Source organism: Pleurodeles waltl, chromosome 2_1 (assembly GCF_031143425.1).
Source record: "Pleurodeles waltl isolate 20211129_DDA chromosome 2_1, aPleWal1.hap1.20221129, whole genome shotgun sequence".
Classification (NCBI taxonomy): Eukaryota; Metazoa; Chordata; class Amphibia; order Caudata; family Salamandridae; genus Pleurodeles; species Pleurodeles waltl.
In genome coordinates, this window is record NC_090438.1 from 338350676 (window position 1) to 338366201 (window position 15526).

Sequence of the window (15526 nt, forward strand, 5' to 3'; positions counted from 1 at the left end):
CTCCCTCGTCGCGCTGGAAGCTCTGCTTCCAGCGCGATTGAAAAAGAAATGCAAAAGCATTTCTTTTTCAATCACTTGGGAGGCCCGGAGGGGCTTCAAAGGGAAGGAAAAGTATTTCCTTCCCTTTGAAGTCCCTCCGAGGGTTTCAAAAGCCGGATTGCTTGCAATCCGGCTTTTGAAACCCCACTAGACACCAGGGATTTTTTTTTTTTTCTTAGAAATTGACAAAAGGGAGCGACCCCTTGGGCAAGGGTCGCTCCCAGGGGGGGCATTTTTTTGAAAAGGCCTTTTCTGCCCCCAGGGGGGGCAGAAACCTCTAGGCACCAGGGACCATTTTTTTTTTTTTTATTTATTTTTTTTTCATTTTTTTTTATTGAGGTGGGGAGCGACCCCTTAGGCAAGGGTCGTTCCCCTTGGGGGAAAATTATATTTTGGCCATTTCTGCCCCCCTTGGGGGCAGATTGGCCTATTTTGATGAGGCCAATCTGCCCCCAAGGGGGGTAGAAACCACTAGACACCAGGGATTTTTTTATTGTTATTGACAAAAGGGAGCGACCCCTTGGGCAAGGGTCGCTCCCAGGGGGGCATATTTTCGGGAAGGCCTTTACTGCCCCCCCTGGGGGCAGATCGGCCTACTATTAGGCCGATCTGCCCCCAGGGGGGGCAGAAACCTCTAGGCACCAGGGACCATTTTTTTTTTTTTGTTTCATTTTTTTTTTTTTGGTGGGGAGCGACCCCTTAGGCAAGGTCGCTCCCCTTGGGGGAAAATTATATTTTGCCCATTTCTGCCCCCCTTGGGGGCAGATTGGCCTATTTTGATGAGGCCAATCTGCCCCCAAGGGGGGTAGAAACCACTAGACACCAGGGAGTTTTTTCTTTGCGTGAATTTCACGCAAAGGGAGCGACCACTTAGGCAAGGGTCGCTCCCTGGGGGGGAGGGGAATTTATTTTAGGCCATTTCTGCCCCCCCTGGGGGCAGATCGGCCTATTATTAGGCCGATCTGCCCCCAGGGGGGGAAGAAACCTCTAGGCGCCAGGGCAAATTTTTTTTGTTGTGTGTTTTTTTTTTGTTCTTTTTTTTTTTTTTTTTAGAGATGGGGAGCGACCCATCAGGCAAGGGTCGCTCCCCTGGGGGGCAAATTGTATTTAGACCATTTCTGCCCCCCTGGGGGCAGATTGGCCGATTTTAGGTCAATCTGCCCCCAAGGGGGCAGAAACCACTAGGCACCGGGGATTTGTTTTTTGGCGCCAATGTCACGCAGGGGGAGCGACCCCGTAGGCAGAAACCTCTAGGCACCAGGGACCATTTTTTATTTTATTTTTTATTTTATTTTTTATTGAGGTGGGGAGCGACCCCTTAGGCAAGGGTCGTTCCCCTTGGGGGAAAATTATATTTTGGCCATTTCTGCCCCCCTTGGGGGCAGATTGGCCTATTTTGATGAGGCCAATCTGCCCCCAAGGGGGGTAGAAACCACTAGACACCAGGGATTTTTTTATTTTTTTATTGTTATTGACAAAAGGGAGCGACCCCTTGGGCAAGGGTCGCTCCCAGGGGGGCATATTTTCGGGAAGGCCTTTACTGCCCCCCCTGGGGGCAGATCGGCCTACTATTAGGCCGATCTGCCCCCAGGGGGGACAGAAACCTCTAGGCACCAGGGACCATTTTTTTTTTTTTGTTTCATTTTTATTTTTTTGGTGGGGAGCGACCCCTTAGGCAAGGTCGCTCCCCTTGGGGGAAAATTATATTTTGCCCATTTCTGCCCCCCTTGGGGGCAGATTGGCCTATTTTGATGAGGCCAATCTGCCCCCAAGGGGGGTAGAAACCACTAGACACCAGGGAGTTTTTTCTTTGCGTGAATTTCACGCAAAGGGAGCGACCACTTTGGCAAGGGTCGCTCCCTGGGGGGGAGGGGAATTTATTTTAGGCCATTTCTGCCCCCCCTGGGGGCAGATCGGCCTATTATTAGGCCGATCTGCCCCCAGGGGGGGAAGAAACCTCTAGGCGCCAGGGCAAATTTTTTTTTTGTGTTTTTTTTTTTTTTCTTTTTTTTTTTTTTTTTAGAGATGGGGAGCGACCCATCAGGCAAGGGTCGCTCCCCTCGGGGGCAAATTGTATTTAGACCATTTCTGCCCCCCTGGGGGCAGATTGGCCGATTTTAGGTCAATCTGCCCCCAAGGGGGCAGAAACCACTAGGCACCGAGGATTTGTTTTTTGGCGCCAATGTCACGCAGGGGGAGCGACCCCGTAGGCAGAAACCTCTAGGCACCAGGGACCATTTTTTTTTTTTTTTTTTCTTTTTTTTTTTATTGAGGTGGGGAGCGACCCCTTAGGCAAGGGTCGTTCCCCTTGGGGGAAAATTATATTTTGGCCATTTCTGCCCCCCTTGGGGGCAGATTGGCCTATTTTGATGAGGCCAATCTGCCCCCAAGGGGGGTAGAAACCACTAGACACCAGGGATTTTTTTATTTTTTTATTGTTATTGACAAAAGGGAGCGACCCCTTGGGCAAGGGTCGCTCCCAGGGGGGCATATTTTCGGGAAGGCCTTTACTGCCCCCCCTGGGGGCAGATCGGCCTACTATTAGGCCGATCTGCCCCCAGGGGGGGCAGAAACCTCTAGGCACCAGGGACCATTTTTTTTTTTTTGTTTCATTTTTTTTTTTTTGGTGGGGAGCGACCCCTTAGGCAAGGGTCGCTCCCCTTGGGGGAAAATTATATTTTGCCCATTTCTGCCCCCCTTGGGGGCAGATTGGCCTATTTTGATGAGGCCAATCTGCCCCCAAGGGGGGGTAGAAACCACTAGACACCAGGGAGTTTTTTCTTTGCGTGAATTTCACGCAAAGGGAGCGACCACTTAGGCAAGGGTCGCTCCCTGGGGGGGAGGGGAATTTATTTTAGGCCATTTCTGCCCCCCCTGGGGGCAGATCGGCCTATTATTAGGCCGATCTGCCCCCAGGGGGGGAAGAAACCTCTAGGCGCCAGGGCAATTTTTTTTTTTGTGTTTTTTTTTTTGTTCTTTTTTTTTTTTTAGAGATGGGGAGCGACCCATCAGGCAAGGGTCGCTCCCCTGGGGGGCAAATTGTATTTAGACCATTTCTGCCCCCCTGGGGGCAGATTGGCCAATTTTAGGTCAATCTGCCCCCAAGGGGGCAGAAACCACTAGGCACCGGGGATTTGTTTTTTGGCGCCAATGTCACGCAGGGGGAGCGACCCCGTAGGCAAGGGTCGCTCCCGGGGGGGGGTGGGTGTTGGGGGAGCAAATTTATTTTAGGCCATTTCTGCCCCCCCGGGGGGCAGATCGGCCTATTATTAGGCCGATCTGTCCCCGGGGGGGGGGGGGCAGAACACTCTAGGCGCCAGGGCAATTTTTTTTTTGTGTGTTTTTTTTTTTGTTGTTTCTTTTTTTAGAGATGGGGAGCGACCCATCAGGCAAAAGTCGCTCCCCTGGGGGACAAATTGTATTTAGGCCATTTCTGCCCCCCTTGGGGGCAGATTGGCTGAGTTTAGGTCAACCTGCCCCCAAGGGGGCAGAAACCACTAGGCACCGGGGATTTGTTTTTTGGTGCCAATGTCACGCAGGGGGAGCGACCCCGTAGGCAAGGGTCGCTCCCGGCGGGGGAGGGTGGGGGTTGGGGGGGCAAATTTATTTTAGGGCATTTCTGCCCCCCCCCCGGGGCCGGCTGAGCTACAGGCCAAACACCACAGGTAGGCACCTTGCAAAAAACACCTCTGTTTTTTGTGAAAAAATATGTTGTGTCCACGTTGTGTTTTGGGCCATTTCCTTTTGTGGGCGCTAGGCCTACCCACAGAAGTGATGTACCATTTTTATCGAGAGACTTAGGGGAACGCTGGGTGGAAGGAAATTTGTGGCTCCTCTCAGATTCCAGAACTTTCTGTCACCGAAATGAGAGGAAAAAGTGTTTTTTGGGCCAAATTTTGATGTTTGCAAAGGATTCTGGGTAACATAACCTGGTCAGAGCCCCGCAAGTCACCCCATCTTGGATTCCCCTGGGTTTCTAGTTTTCAGAAATGCACAGGTTTGGTAGGTTTCCTCAGGTGCCGGCTGAGCTAGGTTTGGTAGGTTTCCCTAGCTAGAGGCCAAAATCTCCAGGTAGTCACTTTGCTAAAAACAGCTCTGTTTTCTGTGATGTGTCCACGTTGTGTTTTGGGGCATATCCTGTCGCGGGCGCTAGGCCTACCCACACAAGTGAGGTATCATTTTTATCGGGAGACGTGGGGGAACGCTGGGTGGAAGGAAATTTGTGGCTCCTCTCAGATTCCAGAACTTTCTGCCACAGAAATGTGAGGGACATGTGTTTTTTTTAGCCAAATTTTGAGGTTTGCAAAGGATTCTGGGTAACAGAACCTGGTCCGAGCCCCGAAAGTCACCCCTCCTTGGATTCCCCTAGGTCTCTAGTTTTCAGAAATGCACAGGTTTGGTAGGTTTCCCTAGGTGCCGGCTGAGCTAGAGGCCAAAATCTACAGGTAGGCACTTCGCAAAAAACACCTCTGTTTTTTTCCAAAATTTAGGATGTGTCCACGTTGCGCTTTGGGGTGTTTCCTGTCGCCGGCGCTAGGCCTACCCACGCAAGTGAGGTATCATTTTTATCGGGAGACTTGGGGGAACGCTGGGTGGAAGGAAATTTGTAGCTCCTCTCAGATTCCAGAACTTTCTGCCACAGAAATGTGAGGGACATGTGTTTTTTTAGCCAAATTTTTGAGGTTTGCAAAGGATTCTGGGTAACAGAACCTGGTCCGAGCCCCGCAAGTCACCCCTCCTTGGATTCCCCTAGGTCTCTAGTTTTCAGAAATGCACAGGTTTGGTAGATTTCCCTAGGTGCCGGCTGAGCTAGAGGCCAAAATCTACAGGTAGGCACTTCGCAAAAAACACCTCTGTTTTTTTCCAAAATTTAGGATGTGTCCACGTTGCGCTTTGGGGTGTTTCCTGTCGCCGGCGCTAGGCCTACCCACACAAGTGAGGTATCATTTTTATCGGGAGACGTGGGGGAACGCTGGGTGGAAGGAAATTTGTGGCTCCTCTCAGATTCCAGAACTTTCTGCCACAGAAATGAGGGACATGTGTTTTTTTAGCCAAATTTTGAGGTTTGCAAAGGATTATGGGTAACAGAACCTGGTCCGAGCCCCGAAAGTCACCCCTCCTTGGATTCCCCTAGGTCTCTAATTTTCAGAAATGCACAGGTTTGGTAGGTTTCCCTAGGTGCCGGCTGAGCTAGAGGCCAAAATCTACAGGTAGGCACTTCGCAAAAAACACCTCTGTTTTTTTCCAAAATTTAGGATGTGTCCACGTTGCGCTTTGGGGTGTTTCCTGTCGCCGGCGCTAGTCCTACCCACGCAAGTGAGGTATCATTTTTATCGGGAGACTTGGGGGAACGCTGGGTGGAAGGAAATTTGTAGCTCCTCTCAGATTCCAGAACTTTCTGCCACAGAATTGTGAGTGACATGTGTTTTTTTAGCCAAATTTTGAGGTTTGCAAAGGATTCTGGGTAACAGAACCTGGTCCGAGCCCCGCAAGTCACCCCTCCTTGGATTCCCCTAGGTCTCTAGTTTTCAGAAATGCACAGGTTTGGTAGGTTCCCCTAGGTGCCGGCTGAGCTAGAGGCCAAAATCTACAGGTAGGCACTTCGCAAAAAACACCTCTGTTTTTTTCCAAAATTTAGGATGTGTCCACGTTGCGCTTTGGGGTGTTTCCTGTCGCCGGCGCTAGGCCTACCCACGCAAGTGAGGTATCATTTTTATCGGGAGACTTGGGGGAACGCTGGGTAGAAGGAAATTTGTGGCTCCTCCCAGATTCCAGAACTTTCTGCCACAGAAATGTGAGTAACATGTGTATTTTTAGCCAAATTTTGAGGTTTGCAAAGGATTCTGGGTAACAGAACCTGGTCCGAGCCCCGCAAGTCACCCCTCCTTGGATTCCCCTAGGTCTCTAGTTTTCAGTAATGCACAGGTTTGGTAGGTTTCCATAGGTGCCTGCTGAGCTAGAGGCCAAAATCTACAGGTAGGCACTTCGCAAAAAACACCTCTGTTTTTTTCCAAAATTTAGGATGTGTCCACGTTGCGCTTTGGGGTGTTTCCTGTCGCCGGCGCTAGGCCTACCCACGCAAGTGAGGTATCATTTTTATCGGGAGACTTGGGGGAACGCTGGGTGGAAGGAAATTTGTAGCTCCTCTCAGATTCCAGAACTTTCTGCCACAGAAATGTGAGGGACATGTGTTTTTTTAGCCAAATTTTGAGGTTTGCAAAGGATTCTGGGTAACAGAACCTGGTCCGAGACCCGCAAGTCACCCCTCCTTGGATTCCCCTAGGTCTCTAGTTTTCAGAAATGCACAGGTTTGGTAGGTTTCCCTAGGTGCCGGCTGAGCTAGAGGCCAAAATCTACAGGTAGGCACTTCGCAAAAAACACCTCTGTTTTTTTCCAAAATTTAGGATGTGTCCACGTTGCGCTTTGGGGTGTTTCCTGTCGCCGGCGCTAGGCCTACCCACACAAGTGAGGTATCATTTTTATCGGGAGACGTGGGGGAACGCTGGGTGGAAGGAAATTTGTGGCTCCTCTCAGATTCCAGAACTTTCTGCCACAGAAATGTGAGGGACATGTGTTTTTTTTAGCCAAATTTTGAGGTTTGCAAAGGATTCTGGGTAACAGAACCTGGTCCGAGCCCCGAAAGTCACCCCTCCTTGGATTCCCCTAGGTCTCTAGTTTTCAGAAATGCACAGGTTTGGTAGGTTTCCCTAGGTGCCGGCTGAGCTAGAGGCCAAAATCTACAGGTAGGCACTTCGCAAAAAACACCTCTGTTTTTTTCCAAAATTTAGGATGTGTCCACGTTGCGCTTTGGGGTGTTTCCTGTCGCCGGCGCTAGGCCTACCCACGCAAGTGAGGTATCATTTTTATTGGGAGACTTGGGGGAACGCTGGGTGGAAGGAAATTTGTAGCTCCTCTCAGATTCCAGAACTTTTTGCCACAGAAATGTGAGGGACATGTGTTTTTTTAGCCAAATTTAGAGGTTTGCAAAGGATTCTGGGTAACAGAACCTGGTCCGAGCCCCGCAAGTCACCCCTCCTTGGATTCCCCTAGGTCTCTAGTTTTCAGAAATGCACAGGTTTGGTAGGTTTCCCTAGGTGCCGGCTGAGCTAGAGGCCAAAATCTACAGGTAGGCACTTCGCAAAAAACACCTCTGTTTTTTCCCAAAATTTAGGATGTGTCCACATTGCGCTTTGGGGTGTTTCCTGTCGCCGGCGCTAGGCCTACCCACGCAAGTGAGGTATCATTTTTATCGGGAGACTTGGGGGAACGCTGGGTAGAAGGACATTTGTGGCTCCTCTCAGATTCCAGAACTTTCTGCCACAGAAATGTGAGTAACATGTGTATTTTTAGCCAAATTTTGAGGTTTGCAAAGGATTCTGGGTAACAGAACCTGGTCCGAGCCCCGCAAGTCACCCCTCCTTGGATTCCCCTAGGTCTCTAGTTTTCAGAAATGCACAGGTTTGGTAGGTTTCCCTAGGTGGCGGCTGAGCTAGAGGCCAAAATCTACAGGTAGTCACTTTGCCAAAAACAGCTCTGTTTTCTGTGATATGTCCACGTTGTGTTTTGGGGCATATCCTGTCGCGGGCGCTAGGCCTACCCACACAAGTGAGGTATCATTTTTATCGGGAGACGTGGGGGAATGCTGGGTGGAAGGAAATTCGTGGCTCCTCTCAGATTCCAGAACTTTCTGCCACAGAAATGTGAGGAACATGTGTTTTTTTAGCCAAATTTTGAGGTTTGCAAAGGATTCTGGGTAACAGAACCTGTTCCGAGCCCCGCAAGTCACCCCTCCTTGGATTCCCCTAGGTCTCTAGTTTTCAGAAATGCACAGGTTTGGTAGGTTTCCCTAGGTGGCGGCTGTGCTAGAGGCCAAAATCTACAGGTAGTCACTTTGCTAAAAACAGCTCTGTTTTCTGTGATATGTCCACGTTGTGTTTTGGGGCATATCCTGTCGCGGGCGCTAGGCCTACCCACACAAGTGAGGTATCATTTTTATCGGGAGACGTGGAGGAACGCTGGGTGGAAGGAAATTTGTGGCTCCTCTCAGATTCCAGAACTTTCTGCCACAGAAATGTGAGGAACATGTGTTTTTTTAGCCAAATTTTGAGGTTTGCAAAGGATTCTGGGTAACAGAACCTGGTCCGAGCCCCGCAAGTCACCCCTCCTTGGATTCCCCTAGGTCTCTAGTTTTCAGAAATGTACAGGTTTGGTAGGTTTCCCTAGGTGGCGGCTGAGCTAGAGGCCAAAATCTCCAGGTAGTCACTTTGCTAAAAACAGCTCTGTTTTCTGTGATGTGTCCACGTTGCGTTTTGGGGCATATCCTGTCGCGGGCGCTAGGCCTACCCACACAAGTGAGGTATCATTTTTATCGGGAGACGTGGGGGAACGTTGGGTGGAAGGAAATTTGTGGCTCCTCTCAGATTCCAGAACTTTCTGCCACCGAAATGTGAGGAATATGTGTTTTTTTAGCCAAATTTTGAGGTTTGCAAAGGATTCTGGGTTACAGAACCTGGTCCGAGCCACACAAGTCACCCCTCCTTGGATTCCCCTAGGTCTCTAGTTTTCAGAAATGCACAGGTTTGGTAGGTTTCCCTAGGTGCCGGCTGAGCTAGAGGCCAAAATCTACAGTTAGTCACTTTGCTAAAAACAGCTCTGTTTTCTGTGATATGTCCACGTTGTGTTTTGGGGCATATCCTGTCGCGGGCGCTAGGCCTACCCACACAAGTGAGGTATCATTTTTATCGGGAGACGTGGGGGAATGCTGGGTGGAAGGAAATTTGTGGCTCCTCTCAGATTCCAGAACTTTCTGCCACAGAAATGTTAGGAACATGTGTTTTTTTAGCCAAATTTTGAGGTTTGCAAAGGATTCTGGGTAACAGAACCTGGTCCGAGCCACACAAGTCACCCCTCCTTGGATTCCCCTAGGTCTCTAGTTTTCAGAAATGCACAGGTTTGGTAGGTTTCCCTAGGTGCTGGCTGAGCTAGAGGCCAAAATCTACAGGTAGTCACTTTGCTAAAAACAGCTCTGTTTTCTGTGATATGTCCACGTTGTGTTTTGGGGCATATCCTGTCGCGGGCGCTAGGCCTACCCACACAAGTGAGGTATAATTTTTATCGGGAGACGTGGGGGAACGCTGGGTGGAAGGAAATTTGTGGCTCCTCTCAGATTCCAGAACTCTCTGCCACAGAAATGTGAGGAACATGTGTTTTTTTTAGCCAAATTTAGAGATTTGCAAAGGATTCTGGGTAACAGAACGTGGTCCGAGCCCCGCAAGTCAAACCCTCCTTAGATTCCCCTAGGTCTCTAGTTTTCAGAAATGCACAGGTTTGGTAGGTTTCCCTAGGTGGCGGCTGAGCTAGAGGCCAAAATCTACAGGTAGTCACTTTGCTAAAAACAGCTCTGTTTTCTGTGATATGTCCACGTTGTGTTTTGGGGCATATCCTGTCGCGGGCGCTAGGCCTACCCACACAAGTGAGGTATCATTTTTATCGGGAGACGTGGGGGAATGCTGGGTGGAAGGAAATTCGTGGCTCCTCTCAGATTCCAGAACTTTCTGCCACAGAAATGTGAGGAACATGTGTTTTTTTAGCCAAATTTTGAGGTTTGCAAAGGATTCTGGGTAACAGAACCTGTTCCGAGCCCCGCAAGTCACCCCTCCTTGGATTCCCCGAGGTCTCTAGTTTTCAGAAATGCACAGGTTTGGTAGGTTTCCCTAGGTGGCGGCTGTGCTAGAGGCCAAAATCTACAGGTAGTCACTTTGCTAAAAACAGCTCTGTTTTCTGTGATATGTCCACGTTGTGTTTTGGGGCATATCCTGTCGCGGGCGCTAGGCCTACCCACACAAGTGAGGTATCATTTTTATCGGGAGACGTGGGGGAACGCTGGGTGGAAGGAAATTTGTGGCTCCTCTCAGATTCCAGAACTTTCTGCCACAGAAATGTGAGGAACATGTGTTTTTGAAGCCAAATTTTGAGGTTTGCAAAGGATTCTGGGTAACAGAACCTGGTCCGAGCCCCGCAAGTCACCCCTCCTTGGATTCCCCTAGGTCTCTAGTTTTCAGAAATGTACAGGTTTGGTAGGTTTCCCTAGGTGGCGGCTGAGCTAGAGGCCAAAATCTCCAGGTAGTCACTTTGCTAAAAACAGCTCTGTTTTCTGTGAGGTGTCCACGTTGCGTTTTGGGGCATATCCTGTCGCGGGGCGCTAGGCCTACCCACACAAGTGAGGTATCATTTTTATCGGGAGACGTGGGGGAACGTTGGGTGGAAGGAAATTTGTGGCTCCTCTCAGATTCCAGAACTTTCTGCCACCGAAATGTGAGGAATATGTGTTTTTTTAGCCAAATTTTGAGGTTTGCAAAGGATTCTGGGTAACAGAACCTGGTCCGAGCCACACAAGTCACCCCTCCTTGGATTCCCCTAGGTCTCTAGTTTTCAGAAATGCACAGGTTTGGTAGGTTTCCCTAGGTGCCGGCTGAGCTAGAGGCCAAAATCTACAGGTAGTCACTTTGCTAAAAACAGCTCTGTTTTCTGTGATATGTCCACGTTGTGTTTTGGGGCATATCCTGTCGCGGGCGCTAGGCCTACCCACACAAGTGAGGTATCATTTTTATCGGGAGACGTGGGGGAACGCTGGGTGGAAGGAAATTTGTGGCTCCTCTCAGATTCCAGAACTTTCTGCCACAGAAATGTTAGGAACATGTGTTTTTTTAGCCAAATTTTGAGGTTTGCAAAGGATTCTGGGTAACAGAACCTGGTCCGAGCCACACAAGTCACCCCTCCTTGGATTCCCCTAGGTCTCTAGTTTTCAGAAATGCACAGGTTTGGTAGGTTTCCCTAGGTGCTGGCTGAGCTAGAGGCCAAAATCTACAGGTAGTCACTTTGCTAAAAACAGCTCTGTTTTCTGTGATATGTCCACGTTGTGTTTTGGGGCATATCCTGTCGCGGGCGCTAGGCCTACCCACACAAGTGAGGTATCATTTTTATCGGGAGACGTGGGGGAACGCTGGGTGGAAGGAAATTTGTGGCTCCTCTCAGATTCCAGAACTCTCTGCCACAGAAATGTGAGGAACATGTGTTTTTTTTAGCCAAATTTTGAGATTTGCAAAGGATTCTGGGTAACAGAACGTGGTCCGAGCCCCGCAAGTCAAACCCTCCTTAGATTCCCCTAGGTCTCTAGTTTTCAGAAATGCACAGGTTTGGTAGGTTTCCCTAGGTGGCGGCTGAGCTAGAGGCCAAAATCTACAGGTAGTCACTTTGCTAAAAACAGCTCTGTTTTCTGTGATATGTCCACGTTGTGTTTTGGGGCATATCCTGTCGCGGGCGCTAGGCCTACCCACACAAGTGAGGTATCATTTTTATCGGGAGACGTGGGGGAACGCTGGGTGGAAGGAAATTTGTGGCTCCTCTCAGATTCCAGAACTTTCTGCCACAGAAATGTGAGGAACATGTGTTTTTTTTAGCCAAATTTTGAGATTTGCAAAGGATTCTGGGTAACAGAACCTGGTCCGAGCCCCGCAAGTCACCCCTCCTTGGATTCCCCTAGGTCTCTAGTTTTCAGAAATGCACAGGTTTGGTAGGTTTCCCTAGGTGGCGGCTGAGCTAGAGGCCAAAATCTACAGGTAGTCACTTTGCTAAAAACAGCTCTGTTTTCTGTGATATGTCCACATTGTGTTTTGGGGCATATCCTGTCGCGGGCGCTAGGCCTACCCACACAAGTGAGGTATCATTTTTATCGGGAGACGTGGGGGAACGCTGGGTGGAAGGAAATTTGTGGCTCCTCTCAGATTCCAGAAATTTCTGCCACAGAAATGTGAGGAACATGTGTTTTTTTAGCCAAATTTTGAGGTTTGCAAAGGATTCTGGGTAACAGAACCTGGTCCGAGCCCCGCAAGTCACCCCTCCTTGGATTCCCCTAGGTCTCTAGTTTTCAGAAATGCACAGGTTTGGTAGGTTTCCCTAGGTGGCGGCTGAGCAAGAGGCCAAAATCTACAGGTAGTCACTTTGCTAAAAACAGCTCTGTTTTCTGTGATATGTCCACGTTGTGTTTTGGGGCATATCCTGTCGCGGGCGCTAGGCCTACCCACACAAGTGAGGTATCATTTTTATCGGGAGACATGGGGGAACGCTGGGTGGAAGGAAATTCGTGGCTCCTCTCAGATTCCAGAACTTTCTGCCACAGAAATGTGAGGAACATGTGTTTTTTTAGCCAAATTTTGAGGTTTGCAAAGGATTCTGGGTAACAGAACCTGGTCCGAGCCCCGCAAGTCACCCCTCCTTGGATTCCCCTAGGTCTCTAGTTTTCAGAAATGCACAGGTTTGGTAGGTTTCCCTAGGTGGCGGCTGTGCTAGAGGCCAAAATCTACAGGTAGTCACTTTGCTAAAAACAGCTCTGTTTTCTGTGATATGTCCACGTTGTGTTTTGGGGCATATCCTGTCGCGGGCGCTAGGCCTACCCACACAAGTGAGGTATCATTTTTATCGGGAGACGTGGGGGAATGCTGGGTGGAAGGAAATTTGTGGCTCCTCTCAGATTCCAGAACTTTCTGCCACAGAAATGTGAGGAACATGTGTTTTTTTAGCCAAATTTTGAGGTTTGCAAATGATTCTGGGTAACGGAACCTGGTCCGAGCCCCGCAAGTCACCCCTCCTTGGATTCCCCTAGGTCTCTAGTTTTCAGAAATGCACAGGTTTGGTAGGTTTCCCTAGGTGGCGGCTGAGCTAGAGGCCAAAATCTACAGGTAGTCACTTTGCTAAAAACAGCTCTGTTTTCTGTGATATGTCCACGTTGTGTTTTGGGGCATATCCTGTCGCGGGCGCTAGGCCTACCCACACAAGTGAGGTATCATTTTTATCGGGAGACGTGGGGGAACGCTGGGTGGAAGGAAATTCGTGGCTCCTCTCAGATTCCAGAACTTTCTGCCACAGAAATGTGAGGAACATGTGTTTTTTTAGCCAAATTTTGAGGTTTGCAAAGGATTCTGGGTAACAGAACCTGGTCCGAGCCCCGCAAGTCACCCCTCCTTGGATTCCCCTAGGTCTCTAGTTTTCAGAAATGCACAGGTTTCGTAGGTTTCCCTAGGTGGCGGCTGTGCTAGAGGCCAAAATCTACAGGTAGTCACTTTGCTAAAAACAGCTCTGTTTTCTGTGATATGTCCACGTTGTGTTTTGGGGCATATCCTGTCGCGGGCGCTAGGCCTACCCACACAAGTGAGGTATCATTTTTATCGGGAGACGTGGGGGAACGCTGGGTGGAAGGAAATTTGTGGCTCCTCTCAGATTCCAGAACTTTCAGCCACAGAAATGTGAGGAACATGTGTTTTTTTAGCCAAATTTTGAGGTTTGCAAAGGATTCTGGGTAACAGAACCTGGTCCGAGCCCCGCAAGTCACCCCTCCTTGGATTCCCCTAGGTCTCTAGTTTTCAGAAATGCACAGGTTTGGTAGGTTTCCCTAGGTGCCGGCTGAGCTAGAGGCCAAAATCTACAGGTAGTCACTTTGCTAAAAACAGCTCTGTTTTCTGTGATATGTCCACGTTGTGTTTTGGGGCATATCCTGTCGCGGGCGCTAGGCCTACCCACACAAGTGAGGTATCATTTTTATCGGGAGACGTGGGGGAACGCTGGGTGGAAGGAAATTTGTGGCTCCTCTCAGATTCCAGAACTTTCTGCCACAGAAATGTGAGGAACATGTGTTTTTTTTAGCCAAATTTTGAGATTTGCAAAGGATTCTGGGTAACAGAACGTGGTCCGAGCCCCGCAAGTCAAACCCTCCTTAGATTCCCCTAGGTCTCTAGTTTTCAGAAATGCACAGGATTGGTAGGTTTCCCTAGGTGGCGGCTGAGCTAGAGGCCAAAATCTACAGGTAGTCACTTTGCTAAAAACAGCTCTGTTTTCTGTGATATGTCCACGTTGTGTTTTGGGGCATATCCTGTCGCGGGCGCTAGGCCTACCCACACAAGTGAGGTATCATTTTTATCGGGAGACGTGGGGGAACGCTGGGTGGAAGGAAATTTGTGGCTCCTCTCAGATTCCAGAACTTTCTGCCACAGAAATGTGAGGAACATGTGTTTTTTTTAGCCAAATTTTGAGATTTGCAAAGGATTCTGGGTAACAGAACCTGGTCCGAGCCCCGCAAGTCAAACCCTCCTTAGATTCCCCTAGGTCTCTAGTTTTCAGAAATGCACAGGTTTGGTAGGTTTCCCTAGGTGGCGGCTGAGCTAGAGGCCAAAATCTACAGGTAGTCACTTTGCTAAAAACAGCTCTGTTTTCTGTGATATGTCCACGTTGTGTTTTGGGGCATATCCTGTCGCGGGCGCTAGGCCTACCCACACAAGTGAGGTATCATTTTTATCGGGAGACGTGGGGGAACGCTGGGTGGAAGGAAATTCGTGGCTCCTCTCAGATTCCAGAACTTTCTGCCACAGAAATGTGAGGAACATGTGTTTTTTTAGCCAAATTTTGAGGTTTGCAAAGGATTCTGGGTAACAGAACCTGGTCCGAGCCCCGCAAGTCACCCCTCCTTGGATTCCCCTAGGTCTCTAGTTTTCAGAAATGCACAGGTTTCGTAGGTTTCCCTAGGTGGCGGCTGTGCTAGAGGCCAAAATCTACAGGTAGTCACTTTGCTAAAAACAGCTCTGTTTTCTGTGATATGTCCACGTTGTGTTTTGGGGCATATCCTGTCGCGGGCGCTAGGCCTACCCACACAAGTGAGGTATCATTTTTATCGGGAGACGTGGGGGAACGCTGGGTGGAAGGAAATTTGTGGCTCCTCTCAGATTCCAGAACTTTCAGCCACAGAAATGTGAGGAACATGTGTTTTTTTAGCCAAATTTTGAGGTTTGCAAAGGATTCTGGGTAACAGAACCTGGTCCGAGCCCCGCAAGTCACCCCTCCTTGGATTCCCCTAGGTCTCTAGTTTTCAGAAATGCACAGGTTTGGTAGGTTTCCCTAGGTGCCGGCTGAGCTAGAGGCCAAAATCTACAGGTAGTCACTTTGCTAAAAACAGCTCTGTTTTCTGTGATATGTCCACGTTGTGTTTTGGGGCATATCCTGTCGCGGGCGCTAGGCCTACCCACACAAGTGAGGTATCATTTTTATCGGGAGACGTGGGGGAACGCTGGGTGGAAGGAAATTTGTGGCTCCTCTCAGATTCCAGAACTTTCTGCCACAGAAATGTGAGGAACATGTGTTTTTTTTAGCCAAATTTTGAGATTTGCAAAGGATTCTGGGTAACAGAACGTGGTCCGAGCCCCGCAAGTCAAACCCTCCTTAGATTCCCCTAGGTCTCTAGTTTTCAGAAATGCACAGGTTTGGTAGGTTTCCCTAGGTGGCGGCTGAGCTAGAGGCCAAAATCTACAGGTAGTCACTTTGCTAAAAACAGCTCTGTTTTCTGTGATATGTCCACGTTGTGTTTTGGGGCATATCCTGTCGCGGGCGCTAGGCCTACCCACACAAGTGAGGTATCATTTTTATCGGGAGACGTGGGGGAACG